The sequence below is a fragment of the Symphalangus syndactylus genome, chromosome 4 (assembly GCF_028878055.3).
Source record: "Symphalangus syndactylus isolate Jambi chromosome 4, NHGRI_mSymSyn1-v2.1_pri, whole genome shotgun sequence".
Taxonomy (NCBI): Eukaryota; Metazoa; Chordata; class Mammalia; order Primates; family Hylobatidae; genus Symphalangus; species Symphalangus syndactylus.
In genome coordinates, this window is record NC_072426.2 from 72041776 (window position 1) to 72060452 (window position 18677).

The following is an 18677-nucleotide window of genomic DNA, read 5'->3' on the forward strand; positions in this document are numbered from 1 at the left end:
AAAGTCTTTTCTCCATATGCTTTGTCTTAATTTTTTTCCTCTATTCTTCTTTGTCAAATTTTTCCACTTCCTGAAGCCTTTCTTTTGATTTTTCAAGGTTTATACCACTACAATCCTCTTCCTTAGCGTCCTTTAGGATGCACTTCTGCATCGTTGGCCAGCGCTGAACCTACTTAATAAGAATTATTTTCTTATTCACTTAAAATTTCTCATTTCTTTTGTGTGTGTTTTTGGTCACTTTTTTCTTGTCACTGGATTTAGACAATTTTTTATTTTATATTTATTTATTTATTTAGAGACAGAGTCTCGCTTTGTTGCTCAGGCTGGAGTGCAATGGCAAGATATCGGGTCACCACAACCTCCGCCTCCCAGGTTCAAGCGATTCTCCTGCCTCAGCCTCTGGAGTACCTGGTACTACAGGCTCATGCCACCATACCCAGCTAATTTCTGTATTGTTTTTAAAGGTGTGAGCCACCGTGCCCGGCCGACAAATTTTTTTTTTTTTTTCACAAATGTTTACAGCCATTTTATTCACAATTGCCCGAACTTGGAAGCAAGCAATATGTCCTTCAATAGGTGAATGGATAAACTGTGGTATATTCATTTGGAATATTATTCAATATTAAAAATAAATGATCTCTTTAAGCCAAGGAAAGACATGGAAGAACATTAAATTCATATTGCTAAGTGATAGAAACCAGACTGGAAGGGCTATGTACTGTATGATTCCAACTATGTGATGTTCTGTAAGTGACAAAAGTCTAGAGACAATAAAACATCAGTAGTTGCCAGGGGTTCTGAGAGGGAAGAAGGAAGGAATGAATAGGTGAGACACAGAATTTTTTAGGGTGGTAAAACTATTCTGTATAACACTGTAGCGATGGATGAATAACACTGAGTTTTTTATCAAAACACATAGAACGGCAGAACACAAAGAGAGAAACTTAATGTGGAAACTAGTTAACAATAACATGTCAATAGTGGTACATTACTTGTCACAAATGTACCACACTAATGTAAAATTTTTTTTGGCATTTGTAAAATAATGATAAAAAGTAACATGCAATTGAAGGATAAACATATGTTGGGGCAATTAGAGTAAAATAATGCTAGTTTAAGTTTAGACTGTCTTATCTTTAGAATGGATTTTCTATGAGTTTTTATTTTTATTTTTATTATTATTATACTTTAAGTTTTAGGGTACATGTGCACAATGTGCAGGTTTGTTACATATGTATCCATGTGCCATGTTGGTGTGCTGCACCCATTAACTCGTCATTTAGCATTAGGTGTATCTCCTAATGCTGTCCCTCCCCGCTCTCCCCACCCCACAACAGTCACCGGAGTGTGATGTTCCCCTTCTTGTGTTCATGTGTTCTCACTGTTCAATTCCCACCTATGAGTGAGAACATGCGGTGTTTGTTTTTTTGTCCTTGTGACAGTTTACTGAGAATGATGGTTTCCAGTTTCATCCATGTCCCTACAAAGGACATGAACTCATCATTTTTTATGGCTGCATAGTATTCCATGGTGTATATGTGCCACATTTTCTTAATCCAGTCTATCGTTGTTGGACTTTTGAGTTGGTTCCAAGTATTTTACAATGAATTCTCTTCGAGATCCACCCAACCCAAGCATACAGTACTATTTCTCCTTAAAGAAATCAGCATCTGGGCCACCTTCAGCCTCCTCATCTGTGTTCATGAACTTTATAGAAATGTCCTTGGTTTTCTGTGCCTCATCAGTATTAGGGGCAGACTGAGTTTGAGGCTCCTCTGTTTTAAACACTTTGTCTTCCATTTTCTGTCTTATCTGTCTCTTTCCTTCTCTTCCTCTCCCTCTTCATTACCAACACCATTGGCCCGTGTGTACTCTTCTCTCTCCTGCTTCTGGTCTCTTTCCATCTGACTGAAGGATGAACAACATATTGTTATTGAAATAGGCTCTAAATTCTTCCATGTAGTCATTGGTGAGAGATAACAGCTGTATTCTCATTTACAACTCTTTGGTCAGTTGTTTCTTTATTTTCTGCAGAGACCTTATCCAAAGTGTCACAGCAAGACAAAGAGACACAGCATATTCAGGTAGAGGTAACTTGTTCAAATCAAATACTTATCAGATACACTAACGTACATAGGAAATGCAACACCTTTGAGGTCTTCCTTTTAATGGTTGATCTTGGACTAAAAAGGACTCTGGTATTTTCTGGATGTCCCTAAGTTTTTCTGGATTAATTTTTCCTTCTTTCATAGGTACTCTCTTCTTGAGAGGTAGCTACAACATCCTGTTTTTCTTCTGACAGAAGTAAAATTAATACAGCTTCACCATCCTCATTTTACTTGGCAGTTCGATCTCTCTGGGAATATGAGTTGGCATCCTCTGGGCAATCGAACTAAACAACCCAATTCATGACCTGGGTATCCTGCACCCTGGCTGCAGGATCAGTAATAAAGAGCACTGCAGCTCTCTTACAGACAAACTTATTACAGACTTCATTTTTCTCATCTGCTGCTGTCAACCATAGAGGTCAAGAATAGAAATAGCAGAGTGTAGCCAGTAGAAAACTTGGTTTAGATACTGCAACTCTTTACCACTGAAGAAAAACATAATACTCTTTTTCAGATGGCTTCTCAAAAAGGAATATATGACATATTTTACTACAGTTCACAATCTATGTAGTTTTGTTCAAAAGTGGCAGGCGTGTTATATTTCACTTTTGTCACTAACCCAAATATATTCAGGGTTTTTCTAACTCAAGCATATAAGATCTTTTACAGATTTAATTTGTTTTACCTAGAAAGAGGCAAAGTTAAAGTTTCTTGGGAAGATTTTTGGTAACAGCATTCATGGTATCAAGCAAGCAAACACCATGCCCAAGATTCTATTTACTTCATCAATGAACTAACCTTTGGAGATGGTATCATGATAACTTATTACTTTACCTTTGTTCTAAAGAAGTTGAACCTGTATGCAAACAAGTGTATTTATGTGGTTGATTAGCAGCTTCAAGTACATCTTTCCCTTTCAACGTCAAGTAAAAAAGATCTGTCCTCCAGTGTTGCCTCAATAAAAGCTCAAATAAATCATTTTTATATTATTTTAAATTTAAAGCTATTTGCCCATTGACATATAGTTGAAGGACTATTTGGACAGATATAAAAATCTGTAAGTTACCTATCCTTTTCTTAAAAGTCTTTTAAGTATGGCCTATTTTCTTGCACTGAATGAAATCTGAGGCCAATATAATTTTCTCCTTTATAAATATCTTGACCTATTTTTCTGGCTCCCTCCCAAAATTTTATCTCTGAAGTCCAGCAACTTTACTAGACCCAGGCACACAGTGTCCTTTCAATGTTTAGATTCAAGTTGTCACTTATTTCAGAAAAGTTTATGCTCTAAACACTGGTTTTCTTTCATTAAGTTTGGACTTTTTATTGGGTCTACGATTATGCGTATGATGGATCTACTTGGCCTGTCATCTATACCCATGGTCTTGAAACTGAAGAACATCTAAGGCTGCTCTAATGCTTCTTAAGAGATATGTAGGCCTAGATAGTTTTAAGGCAATCTATTTCCAGGTCCTCAACTCTCATTTTTCCCAATATCGATCTTTCTGAGAGTGTACTGGCAGCTAAGGCATCATGCGGCCTCTCTTCTCACTTCATAAAAGAGATGCATACCTCCTGGGATGTAAAAACCTCCAGGGTTCCAAAAACGAGGAAAAATTATAACAATGCTATCTATGAAACCTCCTTTAATCAAAGCACTACAGTAAGGCCTTGTTCTTTCCATGTCTCATACAGATTTTATTAAGAAATGGAGTACTTGGCCCATATTATTTTATGATAAATTGAGTGTATTGTAGAATGAAGCAGTTCCACAATACACAGTGAGGACATTTTACTTATAGGGATTACCTCTTCTATACTCTTATTAAAGACGTATCTCTCTGGAGACTTTAGTGAGTACAAAGCAAAGAAACACTGAAAGCAGCAGTACCTTACTGTATCCAGGCAACACATGGTAAGGCTCTGTGCCTTATCTACTTAATCTATATTAGAATTAGAATTCAGCCATGTGATGGTTGTCATGGAGGCATATATTAACATTTATTTGAGATGAAAAATCAAGTGGGACTTTTACTGACAGAAGGATGTCTGATTTAAAAGATAAGTTTGAAAATAAATACCAGCTTTGTCAATTAAATGGCAACCATTTTCCTTAAATTGAGTGATCTACATTTATAGCTGCAAGGTTTTGATAAAAACATATTTGAGGCATAAATTAAGAAAAACCACTGTCAGCCAGGAGCGGTGGCTCACGCCTGTAATCCCAGCACTTTGGGAGGCTGAGGCGGGTAGATCACCTGAGGTCAGGAGTTTAAGACCAGCCTGGCCAACACGGTGAAATCCCTTCTCTAGTAAAAATACAAAAAATTAGCGGGGAATGGTGGAGGATGCCTATTGGCTGGGAGTCTGAGGCAGGAGGATCACCTGAACCAGAGAGGCAGAGGTTGCAGTGTGCCAAGATTGTGCCACTGCACTCCAGCCTGGGCAACAAGAGAGAAACTTCATCTCAAAAAAAAAAAAAAGAAAAGAAAAACCATTGTCTAAAAATTGTACATTGCCAAGTATACAATGGAATTAATATTTTAAACAACCTTTTCTAAGTATGTTAGGTTTAACAGGCTGCCCCTAAGTAAAAGAATAGTAAGTGTAACGGTCATTTGATAAGCCTTAGTTAAGCCTTTTTGATAAATTTTCCCAAACTGAGAAAGTGACAGCATATCCCTCTCCAAGTTAAGTGATTTCCAGTCCTTTGCTTTCTACAAATGATGGCGTAATTGAGTTGTCAGTAGAAACATTATTAAATAATCTGTAGATCACATTATGATTTCTGGCATGTAACTCAGCAGGATGAGCAAAGTTAATAAGTGATGCAGTGTTTCTGTCATATTGTAAACACTGACATTTTAAAGCTCAGGTGTTATGTCACTCTTTTAAATATATATTTGACTTTGCTCACCTCTCTGTCTAATTTCCATGACCTCACTGTTTTTCCTGTATCATCTTTTTCCTTGTACTCCTTCCAATGTTGTTTTCATTTGATAGTTTCATTTTCTTCTTCAATTTCTTTCCCGAGCTCTGCTTCTAAATGCATAATTTTAGATTTCATAATTAAACTATAATTACCAACATAACATTTTAACTTTTTCCATTTTGTGTATGATAAGGTAAGAATCCACGTTCCATCTTTTTCATATGGACACTCTATTGCCTCAGCACCATATACTGAAAGCTGTACGCACCCTTTCCCTCAATGATCTTCAACACCTGTTTTGTCATGAATCATGCTTCCACATATAGGTGGATCTGTTTGCAAATTTTCTATTATTTTCATCTGCCAATTTGTATATCCTCATACCATATGCTGGCTTAACTACTATGGTTTTATATTGTCATTATATAAAGGCAGCAAAAGCACTTCCTTGATACGAGGAAAAACACCTTTAGGAATCTGTATGTGATTTTGGGATGATTGCTCTTCCATTTAAGTTCAGAATTACAATGTCAAGTATCATCCAAATAATAATATTAATAGTAATCATACAATCTCAAAATCCGTTAGGGATTTGATTCTATGTGCAATGAGAGAGAATTAACATCTTTGCAACATTAAATCTTCTAATCCATTAATGTCTTTCAATAAAAGTTTTTAACTTCTCAATAAAGGACTTAGACATTACTTGTTAAATGTTATTTGTAGTATGTTGCTATGTAAATTATATCTTTCAAAAATTACATTTCTGTAGTAACTTTACTGTGGAAAAATCTTGCAGATACCATCTTAACCAACTGATCAAGGTTAACATGACCAGTAACAAGTCATATTGTTACTGAAACACCAGAGGTTTGGTCTAGGTCCTGCTGTTGCACTGCACAGAAAGCCAATGACTGAGACGATGAGTGCTGCCGAGGAAGAAGGCTTTTATCAGGTGCTGCAGCCAAGGAGATGGGAGCTCCGTCTAAAATCCATCTCCCTGACCGACTAAAACTAGGGGCTTACATACCAGGAAAGAAATGTAACAATGTGTGAGAAAATAGGAACTCTGGAGAGGCAAGGAGGCAATCATGATGAATGAGGGGTCAGGCATTTCCTTGTTTGGATGGGGTGATCTGGTGAGATTCAGTTCTTTGATACTTATTTTGAGAGGCCTGAAGGTCATTTCCTGAGAAAGGAACTTAGAAAAAATAAATATAAGTTTCCAGCTTTAAGACCAGAATGGTCAATTTCTGTTTATCCAAAAACTATCTATGGGATAATTGGGTGGATTTCAATATTGATAACATTTACTGCCTGATATGATGTGATATAATAATGAGAAAATACCAAACTCAAATTGATATCCTTTCTACAAAAGACCTGACCACTATTCTTCAAAAGTATCAAATCCCTGAAAGACAAGAAAAGATCAAGAAACTGCCTTAAATTGGTTAAGGGATATGGCTATTGAATGCAATGTGGTATCCTGGGTTAGATCCTGCAATGAAAAGAAAGTATCAGTAGAAAAACTGGAAAAATCAAAATAAAAGCTGCAGTTTAGTTAATATTAGTATATAAATGTTAATTTCTTAGTTTTGATATACTACGGCTATGTAGGATGTTAATTATTTCAAAATAAAGTGGTTTTTAAATTTTCTGTTTTGTTGTTGCTGCTCGTCTATAGAAATGCAATTGGCTTCCCTATATTGACTTTACATTTAAAAACTTTGCTAAACTCTCTAATTTTAAGAATTTAGCTGTTGAGTCCTAGGAGCTTTCTATATAGACAATTAAGTCATTTACCAGTAATGACAGTGTTTTTCTCCTTTTCCATTCCTACATCTTTTCTTGTAGTCGTTCCCCACCCCTCATCCCCCACCCTGACTTACTCTGCTGGCTAGGATTTCTGACACAATATTGAACAGAAATGGTGATACTGGGCAGCTTTGTCTTTTAAGAGTTAGATTATATCTGTTGATGCCGAGAACTAATTTTAATTTCACAGAATAATCTGGGGAAGATTACTTGCTTTTGCTTTGAACATGTCTACCACAGAGATAATAATACTATTTTTTAAAAGTTTCAAATACTGAAAATGTTTATCCAGAAAGTATAAAAGAATGTATAATACAAAGACAAAGAAATAACATGAAGACAAAAAAGAGATGCAATATAGTATTATGTTATTAAAACAAAATAAAAGTTATCACATTAACCTGTACAAATTTTGCTATCCCCTTCACAGTGTGGGTGCTGTCACTGGGAAGTGGTTGCCCAGTCAGTTTACCCTTTCCAAGCCTTTCCAACCTTGTATCAGATGTGGCCTTGTGAGTAGTTCTCCCCAACAGAATGTCAGTGAGAATGACTGAATGCCAACTTCCAGGTTAAGGTTCCTCAGAAGCAGCAGGTAAGGTATGTTCATGCTCTCTTTCCCCAGCTGCTAGAGGACTCCAAGGCCCACATTATGGAAGGTCACCAAATGATCAAGAATGCCTTCAATGCACTGCTTCATTAGCAATAAATGCACTTTAACTGGATTTAAGCTATTATACAATTTGGGTACATTTATCATAATAGCTGGCTTTCCCTAATACAAGAAAAATGGTATTTTTGAGGGGGATGCTGACTTTAAAAAAACTAAAACATATGGTGACTGCTTAGCAGCCACACAGCAGGAGATGAAGAAACTGAGAAAAGGATAGAAAGGTACTTATGCCACACAGTCATAAAACACTTACTAAAAATACTGCTTGCCAAAACTAATCTTTGGTGATTGAAGTGAAAAAGTGGTTGCCTCCAGAGGTTTAAAGTAGGCAATTAACTAGAAATGGACATCCATCTTGGGCAATGGAAATGTTTGATATCATATTTTGGGTAGTAGTTACACAGATGTACATAATTGTCAAAACTCGCTGAACTCAACACTTAAGAGCTGTGAGTTTACTGTATGTAAGTTGTAGCTCAATTTAAAAAAATGCCTGATACAACTTCAAAAGCAGAACAAGTGTCTACCAAGCCCATGTCTATGGAGAAAAGAGATGAACAATACTAGAAAAACAAAGTACGGCCAGGCGCAGTGGCTCACATCTGTAATCCCAGCACTTTGGGAGGCCGAGGCGAGTGGATCACAAAGTCAGGAGTTTGAGACCAGCCTGGCCAATATGGTGAAACCCCGTCTCTACAACAAATACAAAAATTAGCTGGGCATGGTGGCGGGTGCCTGTAGTTCCAGCTAGTGGGGAGGCTGAGACAGGAGAATCACTTGAACCCAGAAGGCAGAGGTTGCAGTGAGCCAAGATTGTGCCACTGCACTCCAGTCTGAGCGACAGAGTGGAAAAAAAAAAAAAAAGAAAAAAAGAACAACAAAGTACTACGTGTTGCACTTATCAAAGATTATAAATAAGAACTGTGCACAGGCAAGCACTGATAGATTTGAGAGCAGAAATGAATGGAAATAGAAAATTCAGAAATTTGGGGAGCTCCCAGGATTATAAGAGCTGACTGCTTCTGGAATTCACATGGTAAAAAAGAAGACTGAAAAAAACTGGCCCATTATATTTTCTGAGGCAAACAGAGGGACTCAGCCTTGTTGCAAATCAAGTTAAGTAGGCTAATTTTCCGACGGCCATACAAGAGTCTCCGGTAAGTTGAGAGAGAAGAGAATAAAAATAAGGAAACAAAGAATATATTAGACTTGGGAATTTTTGGTGTGCTTATTGGCTAGAGTGACCATAACACACGTTGTCTAAACTGGGGTAGTTTTGAGAGTAGAAGAGAGTATTATTACTTAACGTGCCAAGACAAGAGATTTCAGCTAAGGATGCCTTGCTAGCCTGGTCCACACAGTCACTCCAATGCTAGCACACGATATTAACTACAAGATAGGTCAAAAGCCATCTCAGTTTTGGAGGAATGGCATTGCCAAAATCCCCACAAGTGATACCTATAATCCTTTGACTGACCTTAAAACAATGCTCAAGCTCCCTGAATTGCAAGAACAGAAAGAAGGAAACAAAGGCTATATAGTCTCCACAAAGGGCATGTTCCTCAGTGTCCACATATATGTGACCTTGGAGGAAAATGGGCAAGGAAGAACCTTCCAGAAGGCAGAATCAGGTCCTGAGAACAATAAACAAAGAAGTTCCTCCCAGACAGCAGGATCAGAAGCTAATGAAGGAACATTTCCCACCCTAGCTAAAGATTCTTCAACATGCTTCCTGCCATCCATGATTTTTGTCACTGTCAGTATTCCTAATCCTAGATGTTCCCTTAGTTTTAGCAGAGTAAACATAAACTTATAATGTGCTAACTGGCCTAATGCAGTAAATTATAGACATTGCATGTAAAGTGATGGTGAAAATAAACCAGAAGGGTCTTTTACAAAGATCACTGAACTGATGGCCAGGAAGCTCTTATTTCATCCAACCTTCACTATTAACTGTGTGATCCTGGATAAATCATGACTTCTTAGGACTTCAGTTCTTTCATTTGCAAAATGAATAAGAGGATGCCTTCCAGTTCTTTAATTCTAATTTAAAATTCTTGACCTCATTGAGCCAAAAAAAAGTACAGAAATTCTCTACAAAATATCCATAATAGACTAGTTGGTCCAGTTTTTATAGCAAAAGCAATTCAGCATAATTCTAAGAAGTTATATTGGCAAGAAAAAATTCTGGCACTCTTATTTCTGATTTGTCTATTTTATTTGGGTCTCAGTACAATAAGGAATAAAATGTAACCTTTTTTCAGTGTGAAAAGACACTTGCTTTCTATTTCATTAAGTTTTAGAAGCTAATCCAAAGGGAGGGGAGGGAACTCCACCCACTTCAAAATGTCAATACTTTTATAATATTTACACATTAGAATTTAGAACATCTGAAAAATCAAAATGCAATTTGGAATAGACTTTTAATCTAAAAGTACCATAATAACATTTTATTAGTTACATAGTCAATAATAGTCATTGAATCCTAAAAATAATATTTTTTCTAGTAATTAAAATCTGAAAAATATGTCTGCTAAATTTCAACTTTTGAAGTCGCCTCTAACTTTTACAAGAAAATAACATTCAGGATTCTGTCTTCTTCACTGATGAAAGAGAAGACAAAAACTAATACTCTATATTGAAACTTTGTTATTTATCATGATCCAGTGGTATACTTGTTTATAAATATAAGGGCCAAACATTCAAAGAGAATACGACCCAAACTTTGTCACTTCAAATCACAACGTTTGGACAAAAAAAAAAAAAAAAAAAAAAAAGCAAACATTCTGCAAACCCTGCTATCAATTTCAGTACTGATATTTAAAAGTCTTATTTGTTCTTATTCAAAGCACTTTGTATATGACATTTGTTTTTCCTGCTGCTCTAAGATCAGACCCAACATTCAGTTAACTCTACCTTCCACTGTCCCCAAGTCCTGGTCTAGATTCTGTGTAGTTCCAATTTTTTCAGAGAACGAACCCCTCATCTCGTGGAGTTGGGGAACATTGCTGTCCAGCTGGAGTGAGGTGAAGACCTGGGAGTTCAGCTGGTCCTTTCACAGACTTTCAGCTGATCTGTTTTTAGCACCATGCCTCCCTTCCTCCTTCAACCTCCTGATATCACTGTCATTTCCTCTGCAGGTGCTTTGGTTTTGCCCTTCTGGTACTAAGTCACTGTATCATATGCTTTCTGTTTCAGATTCTATGGTTTAAGGTAACTGATGAGACCCACCTCTGACAAAAAGAGTTGGAATTTTTGTTTCTATTTCCTTTGTTTTATGCTAAAATTTTAATAGAAGAAAGCAGGTGGTGGCCGGGCGCAGTGGCTTATGCCTGCAATCCCAGCACTTTGGGAGGCCAAGGTGGGCAGATCACAAGGCCGCAGATCAAGACTGTGTCTGAAATTGGTGGGTTCTTGGTCTCACTGACTTCAAGATGAAGCGTGGACCCCCGCGGTGAGTGTTACAGTTCTTAAAGGTCCTGTGTCCGGAGTTTGTTCCTTCTGATGTTCAGACATGCTCGGAGTTTCTTCCTTCTGGTGGGTTCGTGGTCTTGTTGGCTTCCAAAGTGAAGCTGCAGACCTTCGCAGTGAGTGTTACAGCTCTTAAGGCGGCGCGTCCGGAGTTGTTCATTCCTCCTGGTGGGTTTGTGGTCTCGCTGGCCTCAGGAGCGAAGCTGCAGATCTTCGCGGTAAGTGTTACAGCTCATAAAGGCAGTGTGGACCCAAAGAGTGAGCAGCAGCAAGATTTATTGCAAAGAGTGAAAAAACAAAGCTTCCACAAACAAAGTATGGAAGCCGACGCCAGCAGGTTGCCGCTGCTGACTCAGGTAACCTGCTTTTATTCCCTTATCTGGCCCCACCCACATCCTGCTGATTGGTCCATTTTACAGAGAGCTGATTGGTCCGTTTTGACAGGGTGCTGATTGGTGCATTTACAATCCCTGAGCTAGACACAGAGTGCTGATTGGTGCATTTACAATCCTCCAGCTAGACATAAAAGTTCTCCAAGACCCCACCAGATTAGCTAGACACAGAGCACTGATTGGTGCATTTACAAACCTTTAGCTAGACACAGAGTGCTGATTGGTGCATTTACAATCCCTGAGCTAGACACAGAGTGTTGATTGGTGCATTTACAATCCTCTAGCTAGACATAAAAGTTCTCCAAGTCCCCACCAGATTAGCTAGACACAGAGCACCGATTGGTGCATTTACAAACCCCAACCGACTCAGGAGCCCAGCTGGCTTTGCCTAGAGGATCCCTTGCTGGGGCCGCGGGTGGAGCTGCCCGCCAGTCCTGCACCCACACTCCTCAGCCCTTGGGCAGTTGATGGGACCAGGTGCCGCGGAGCAGGGGGCAGTGCCTGTAGGGGAGGCTCGGGCCTGGCGGGAGCCCATTTGGTGGGACAGGGGGGAGTGCGGGGCTCGGGCATGGTGGGCTGCAGGTCCCGAGCCCTGCCCCGCGGGGAGGTGGCTGAGACCCAGCAAGAATTCAAGCGTGGCGTGGGCGGGCTGGCAGTGTTGGGGGACCCGGTGCACCCTCCACAGCTGTTGGCCCAGGTGCTAAGCCCCTCACTGCCCAGGGCCGACACTCCCGGGCTCACCTGGAACTCGCACTGGCCTGCGAGTGCCACACGCAGCCCCGGTTCCCACCCGCGCCTCTCCCTCCACACCTCCCCACAAGCAGAGGGAGCTGGCTCTGGCCTTGGCCAGCCCAGAGAGGGGCTCCCACAGTGCAGTGGCAGGCTGAAGGGCTCCTCAAGCGTGGCCAGAGTGGATGCCATGGCCGAGAGCAAGCGAGGGCTGCTAGTACGTTGTCACCTCTCAAGACCCTCCTGACCAACATGGTGAAACCCCATCTCTACTAAAATACAAAAACAAAAATTAGCCGGGCATGGTGGTGAGTGCCTGTAGTCCCAGTTACTCAGGAGGCTGAGGCAGGGGAATCGCTTGAATCCAGGAGGTGGAGGTTGTAGCAAGCCGAGATCGTGCCACTGCATTCCAGCCTGGCAACAGAGAGAGACTCAGTCAAAAAAAAAAAAGCAGATGGTTTTCTTAAAACCAGAAACTGCCATCTGAATGATTTCACATACCATTTTTAATGGTTTGAAGTCAGGACAGTTTTGATCTGCTAAGCACACATTCCATTTTTCTTTGGAGAAAGCCTCTCCTACTCCGTGAGACCCTCACGGGGCTTGCAGTCACTGGGCTATGCCCCTCTACTGGAGCACTGGGAAAACATGCCAAGGCTGGCCCACCAGTATACCCCATTCCCAGGCCACAGTGACACATGGGGTCAAAGAGAGTCAATCCACTTCTTCTCTGAGGCAGGTAGGTAGACATTTGGTATGACAGGTTCTCTTTCTGTTGAGATTGCTAAATTGGATGGACAACCATCTTGAGCTGCTAGTGGTCATCTTACTGACCATGCCTGTCTGAAAAATGACAAATAAAGAAACCAGCAGAGGAAAAGGAGTCCAAATGAGATCATTTGAGTTTTTGGCTGAAACCATGCCTGAAGCCAGATGCACCTCTGGAAACCATAGTTACAGAAACAATTAAGTTTCCTTTATTTTCATAAACTGGTTTGAGCTGGCATTCTTTCATTTGCAACTGAAGCAGTCCTGATGAACACGTCACTGAATCTAAATGTTCCAATGACTAATACTTGAACAACAGAAATAACACTTTTTTTTGCCCCAAATTAAATACCCTAACTTATTTTATTCAAATAAAATCGCAAATCAGAAATAACGTTTGCACGTGTCCCTTTCACCATTTAGGTCAAATACCTTGACTTTAGTTGAATATTCACGTCTTCAAGGTAGCAGTATCTTTGAGAATGAAGTGTATGTATATTCTATAGTACTAAAAACCCAATAGCCACTAACCTACTGAACAGTTTTCTTCCAGGTATGTCAAACATTCTTGCCAATTCTTTACACCTTCTCTATCAGAGCTCTCAGATTTTTAATAAAGATCAAGTTGTGTAATTATTTTATGTAAAGTCTATGTGGAAAAATGAAATAATATATCTCAAAATATTTGTTCCCTTGGGAGGAAATGTGTAATTTAAATTCAAAGAATTATTCAGTCTCAATCTCTGACTCAGAGACTGGGGACCAGGATAATTTTAATCTAAAGATTTATAAGGAGAAAGTAGAGGGTAATAACGTGCTCCCAAGAAGGTAAGTAGGAAGGCTTAGAAGTCAGTGTTCCTTGGACACTCTCCCTCTTCCTTCATTATTATCTATAGGCCATTGTGCTCAGCAACCCAAAAGGCAATATCTAAGCTTCTGGGTTTGAAGTTCTTTGGGTCTTCAGTTAGCTTCAAGTGCATATAGGGGCCAGGCAGGTAATCTAAAAGACTGAGCAGGCTAACATTTTTAAAGTATTACAGTTGTATGCATAAAAAAAAAAAATTTAATAAAATTCTAGTCTCTCTTTTTTTATTTTTTCATGCAACAATTCTACCTACTATCCCTGGTTTTTCCATGGTTTCATAATGCTATCTTAAATAATATTTTTGGCACTGGTACTCCTTGTATATATTTAGATTACATATGAATAAGAGCTAATAATAATAGTTCAGTTTATTGAGCATATAGTATGTGCCAGGCAATGTATTAAGTGCTTTATATATGTTAACTTATTTTGTCCTTACTGCAATCCTATAATAACCTTACAGGATTGTGCCACTATCCCACTGTATAGATGAGAGCACTGAGGCATTGGGTAATCAGCTTATCCAAGATCACATAGCAAATAAGTTGTGAAGCTGAATTGCAGCACTCTGCCTCAAGGAACCCTGCCCTTAACCACTACTCTGCACTCTACAAAGAAATATGCCATCGGTTATGGGTTGAATTATGACCCCAAAATGATATGTTGAAGTCCTAACCCCCAGTACCTGTGAATATGACCTTATTTGGAAATAGGGTCTCTGCAGATATAATCAGGTTAAAATGAGTTCATACCAGATTAGGGTCTTTGCAGATATAATCAGGTTAAAATGAGTTCATACCAGATTAGAGTGTGCCCTAATCCAATGTACTGGTATCCTCACAAGAGGAGGAAAATTTGGATGTAGACAGACACAGAGGGAAGACAGTCATAAGATGGAATCAGATTGGCATTATGCTACCACAAGGCAAGGAATGCCTGGGGCTACCAGAAGCCAGAAGAGGCAAGGCAGAATCCTCCCCATGAGCCTCTGAGGGAACATGGTCCTGCCAACACCTTGACTTTAGATTTCTAGCCTTTAGAACTGTAAGAGAATAAATTTCTGTTATTTAAAGCCACCCAGTTTGTAGTACTTGCTCATGCAGTCCTAGAAAATTAATACCATCTCTCACTTATATTAAAATATGTCATCCAATCAATTTGCTATTTCCAATTTTAACACAGATGGTGGTATAAGTAACATTTAAACCTTCCTCTAAATTCTATTTAAAGAAAAACAGCAGCCAGGGGTGTTATAGGTTACAACCTATAATGTAAAAGCACAGCCTCTCATCTAATAGAGGCAGCTTCTACTTAGCTCTAGCTGGTTACTGCCACATGCAAGAGCAGGACCAAAGTTGCCAGTTTCCAAGAGAATGTGGAAATATGGATTTGTGCATTAAATTAGTTAACAACAAATTATATCAGTTACTAGTTAAAATAATACTTGTTAACAAGCAATGTATGCTTTAAAAACAAAAGAGCCAGGCATCATGACTTGCACCTGTAATTCCAGTAACTCAGGAGGCTGAGGTGGGAGGGTCACTTGAGCCTAGCAGTTCAAAGCTACTGTGAGTTATGATAAGGCCACTGTACTTCATCTTGGGTGACAGAGTGAGACCCTGTCTGTAAAATTAATAATAATTAAAATAAAAAACATTATGCAGGCTATGCAGGCTACAGAAAACACATTTATGAACCAAACTTGTCAAGAGGTCCAGATTTTTGCAATCTCTGTTGTATATTTTCTTTGTTTTCCATGTCTACTGCCCCTTGCACTTCACTTGACCTGGCCCCAATTGCAGCTACCCATCTACCAGATATAGAAAGCAGGCACAGTGTGGGCACTGGGAGCCACATTGAAATCAGCACTTGAGGCTAGGCACGGTGGCTCACGCCTGTAATCCCAGCACTTTGGGAGGCCGAGGCAGGTGGATCACGAGGTCAGGAGATCGAGACCATCCTGGCTAACACGGTGAAACCCCGTCTTTACTAAAAATACAAAAAATTAGCTGGGCGTGATGGTGGGTGCCTGTAGTCCCAGCTACTCGGGAGGCTGAGGCAAGAGAATGGCGTGAACCCGGGAAGCGGAGCTTGCAGTGAGCCGAGATTGCACCACTGCACTCCAGCCTGGGCGACAGAGCAAGACTCCATCTCAAAAAAAGAAAAAGAAAAAAAAAGAAATCAGCACTTGAGGACTGGGGAACCCTCTTTGGGATGTACTGAGTTGGCAGATGCAGAAGAGTTGCACACACTCAGGAATCCAAGACCAAATGGGTGCACTCTCCTTGATCTGTATCTGTGTATCTGAAGTGTGATACTGCTCCTCTACTCATCAGTTGGTGTCCCACGTAGAAAAGACTTAGAGCTTTAACTGGGTAAAGGTTTTGTGTAAGGCTAGGACATGACTTTAACATTTCTCAGGCTCACTCTCACTTCATTCACAGCACTATCCTTACAATTTATTGAGTTCCCCAAACTTCTTACCTCTTGTATACATATATTTGAAGCATTTGTAAGTTAATATTAATAGCTCATAACTGTCTTTCAGTACTCACCATATTGTAACCTATAAAAGTTGTTCAGAAACTTGCAAACATTTTTGAAAAGCAGTTTTGTGAAAAGTTTTACAAAATGTCTTTATTCCTCAGGTTTGTTCTAAAACTTCAAAAATGTAAGAAAAATTGTTCTGAGAATGTTAATCTCAACTCTAGTCCAATAAGCCATATCGCTAGTTAGTAGTCTCGTTGGCCACAAACATTTCTTCAGTATCTACCAAAGTTCAGACCTATTTGCTATGGTATAGAAACTAATGATTGCTTCTGGCAAGTGAAAACAGGTACTTGATATGTTGCCAGGACATATCTACTACACTGAGGTATTAAATGCACAGTGAGATAGCTTGGAATACCACAGTGTTTGGAACTTACAAATCTGACCAACATTACTCTTAGTAAGTTTGTAGAGCAATGCTAGGAAATAAAATACCATAAAATATGTCTAAATCATCTCATTTAATCTTTATCGTTGTTGTTGTGCTTTGCTTGAATTAAACATCGCCGAAAGTTCTATTGGTTTTTATATTTTTATACCTATGAAATCATTTGGAAACTCCCTAGCTTATTATTCTCACCACAACCCCAAATGGTTGGTAAAGCAGGTTTTATCTCCATATTACAGATGAGGAAACTCAAGCTCAGTGGTGTTAAATAACTTGTTCAAGGTTGTTAGTGACAGAGGTTGTCTCAGTCCATTTAGTGTTGCTATAAATACGTCAGGCTGGGTGATTTATAAAGAAAAAAAGGCTTCTTTGGCTCATGGTTCTGCAGGCTGTACAGAAGGCATATAGTTCCAGCATCTATTTGGCTTCTAGTGAGGGCCTCAGGCTGTTTCCACAGGGAGAGCTGCATGTGCAGAGATCACATAGCAGAGAAAAAGCAAGAGGGGAGGAGGTGCCATGCTCTTTTTAACAGCTCTTGGTGGAAACGAACAGAGCAAGGAGGGTGCCAAGACATTCATGAGGGATCTGCCCCCATGACTCAAACACCTCCCATTAGGTCTCACCTCAGACATGGGGATCAAATTTTAACATGAGATTTGGAGAGTGTATTAGTCTGTTCTCACATTGCTATAAAGAAATACCAGAGACTGGTTAATTTATAAAGAAAAAAGGTTTAATTGATTCACAGTTCCATGTGGCTGGAGAGGCCTCAGGAAACTTACAATCATGACAAAAGGAAGCAGGCACGTCTTACACGGTGGCAAGCAAGAGAAAGCATGAGGAGTGAGGAGGGGAGAGCCCCTTATAAAACCATCAGATCTTGTGAGAACTCACTCACTATCATGAGAACAGCATGGGGGAACTGCCCCCATGATCCAATCACCCCCCACCAGGTCTCTCCTTAGACACGTGGAAATTATGAGTATTACAATTCAAGATGAGATTTGGGTGGGGACACAGCCAAACCATATCAGAGGAGACAAACATCCAAACTATAGAAGAGGTGAAGCTGGTACTCAAACCTCCTAATTCTGAGTTCACTGATCTTACCTCACAAATAAAAGCCATGAAGATTTCTAAGACCAGGATGATGAGACAGTCAGACAGCCAGACCTGTAATCAAATCCAGTTTCTATTGCCAACTCGACTTATGACTTCAGTTTTTTTAAACCTCTAAAGCCCAATTTGCTCATTTGCAAAATGGAGTTAAAGTGGAAAAAACACATGTAAAGAACATGGCACAAAGTGGGCCCTTGATAAATGTTACCCCCTTTCTCTTCCCTCTCTACTACAGAATCCCTCAAATCTAAACAAACCATCCACTTTCTGGTTAAGCATTTGGGTGATTAGCAGAAATCTAAATAGCTATTAGAAATGTAACTCGGCCAGGCGTGGTGGCTAACACCTGTAATCCCAGCACTTTGGGAGGCCAAGGCAGGTGGATCACCTGAGGTCAGGAGTTCAAGACCAGCCTGGCCAAGATGGTGAAACCCTGTCTCTACTAAAAATACAATAATTAGCCAGGCATGGTGGCAGGCGCCTGTAATCCCAGCTATTCAAGAGGCTGAGGCAGGAGTATCGCTTGAACCTGGGAGGTAGAGGTTACAGTGAGCTGAGATCGTGCCATCGCACTCCAGCCTAGGGGACAAGAGCAAGACTTTGTCTCAAAAAAAACGTAATTCATAGGATGTGGAGATATTGATAAAACAACAATAAATGTATTGTCATGGACGAAGACCATGGTAGAAACTGTTGTCACATGTGTACTATTAAAGAATTGCCAAGAAAGTCATTGTTTTTAAAAATTTTATGATGTTGAGTTTTTTTTTTAAAAGGAGGCAGGTCACGTCAAAACTTTATGCTTTAAACTTTTTCTCTGCTCTCTAATTAATGTGGTTCATTGCCTCCAAACATAAAAAAAATTTT

At 39.6% G+C, this 18677-nt stretch overlaps 1 protein-coding gene across 14 annotated transcripts in view; it reads right to left on the minus strand.

The window, feature by feature from the left end:
• Positions 1-18677, minus strand: part of ZNF438 (zinc finger protein 438) — a 193300-nt gene that overhangs the window by 82113 nt on the left and 92510 nt on the right. The window contains exon 5 of one of the 14 annotated variants that reach the window (XM_063637280.1): positions 5026-5150. The exons of the other annotated variants lie outside the window; for them this stretch is intronic. The gene's annotated coding sequence lies outside the window, so the exon portion shown is untranslated. The remainder of the gene's footprint in view (positions 1-5025; positions 5151-18677) is intronic. 14 annotated transcript variants of the gene reach the window in all.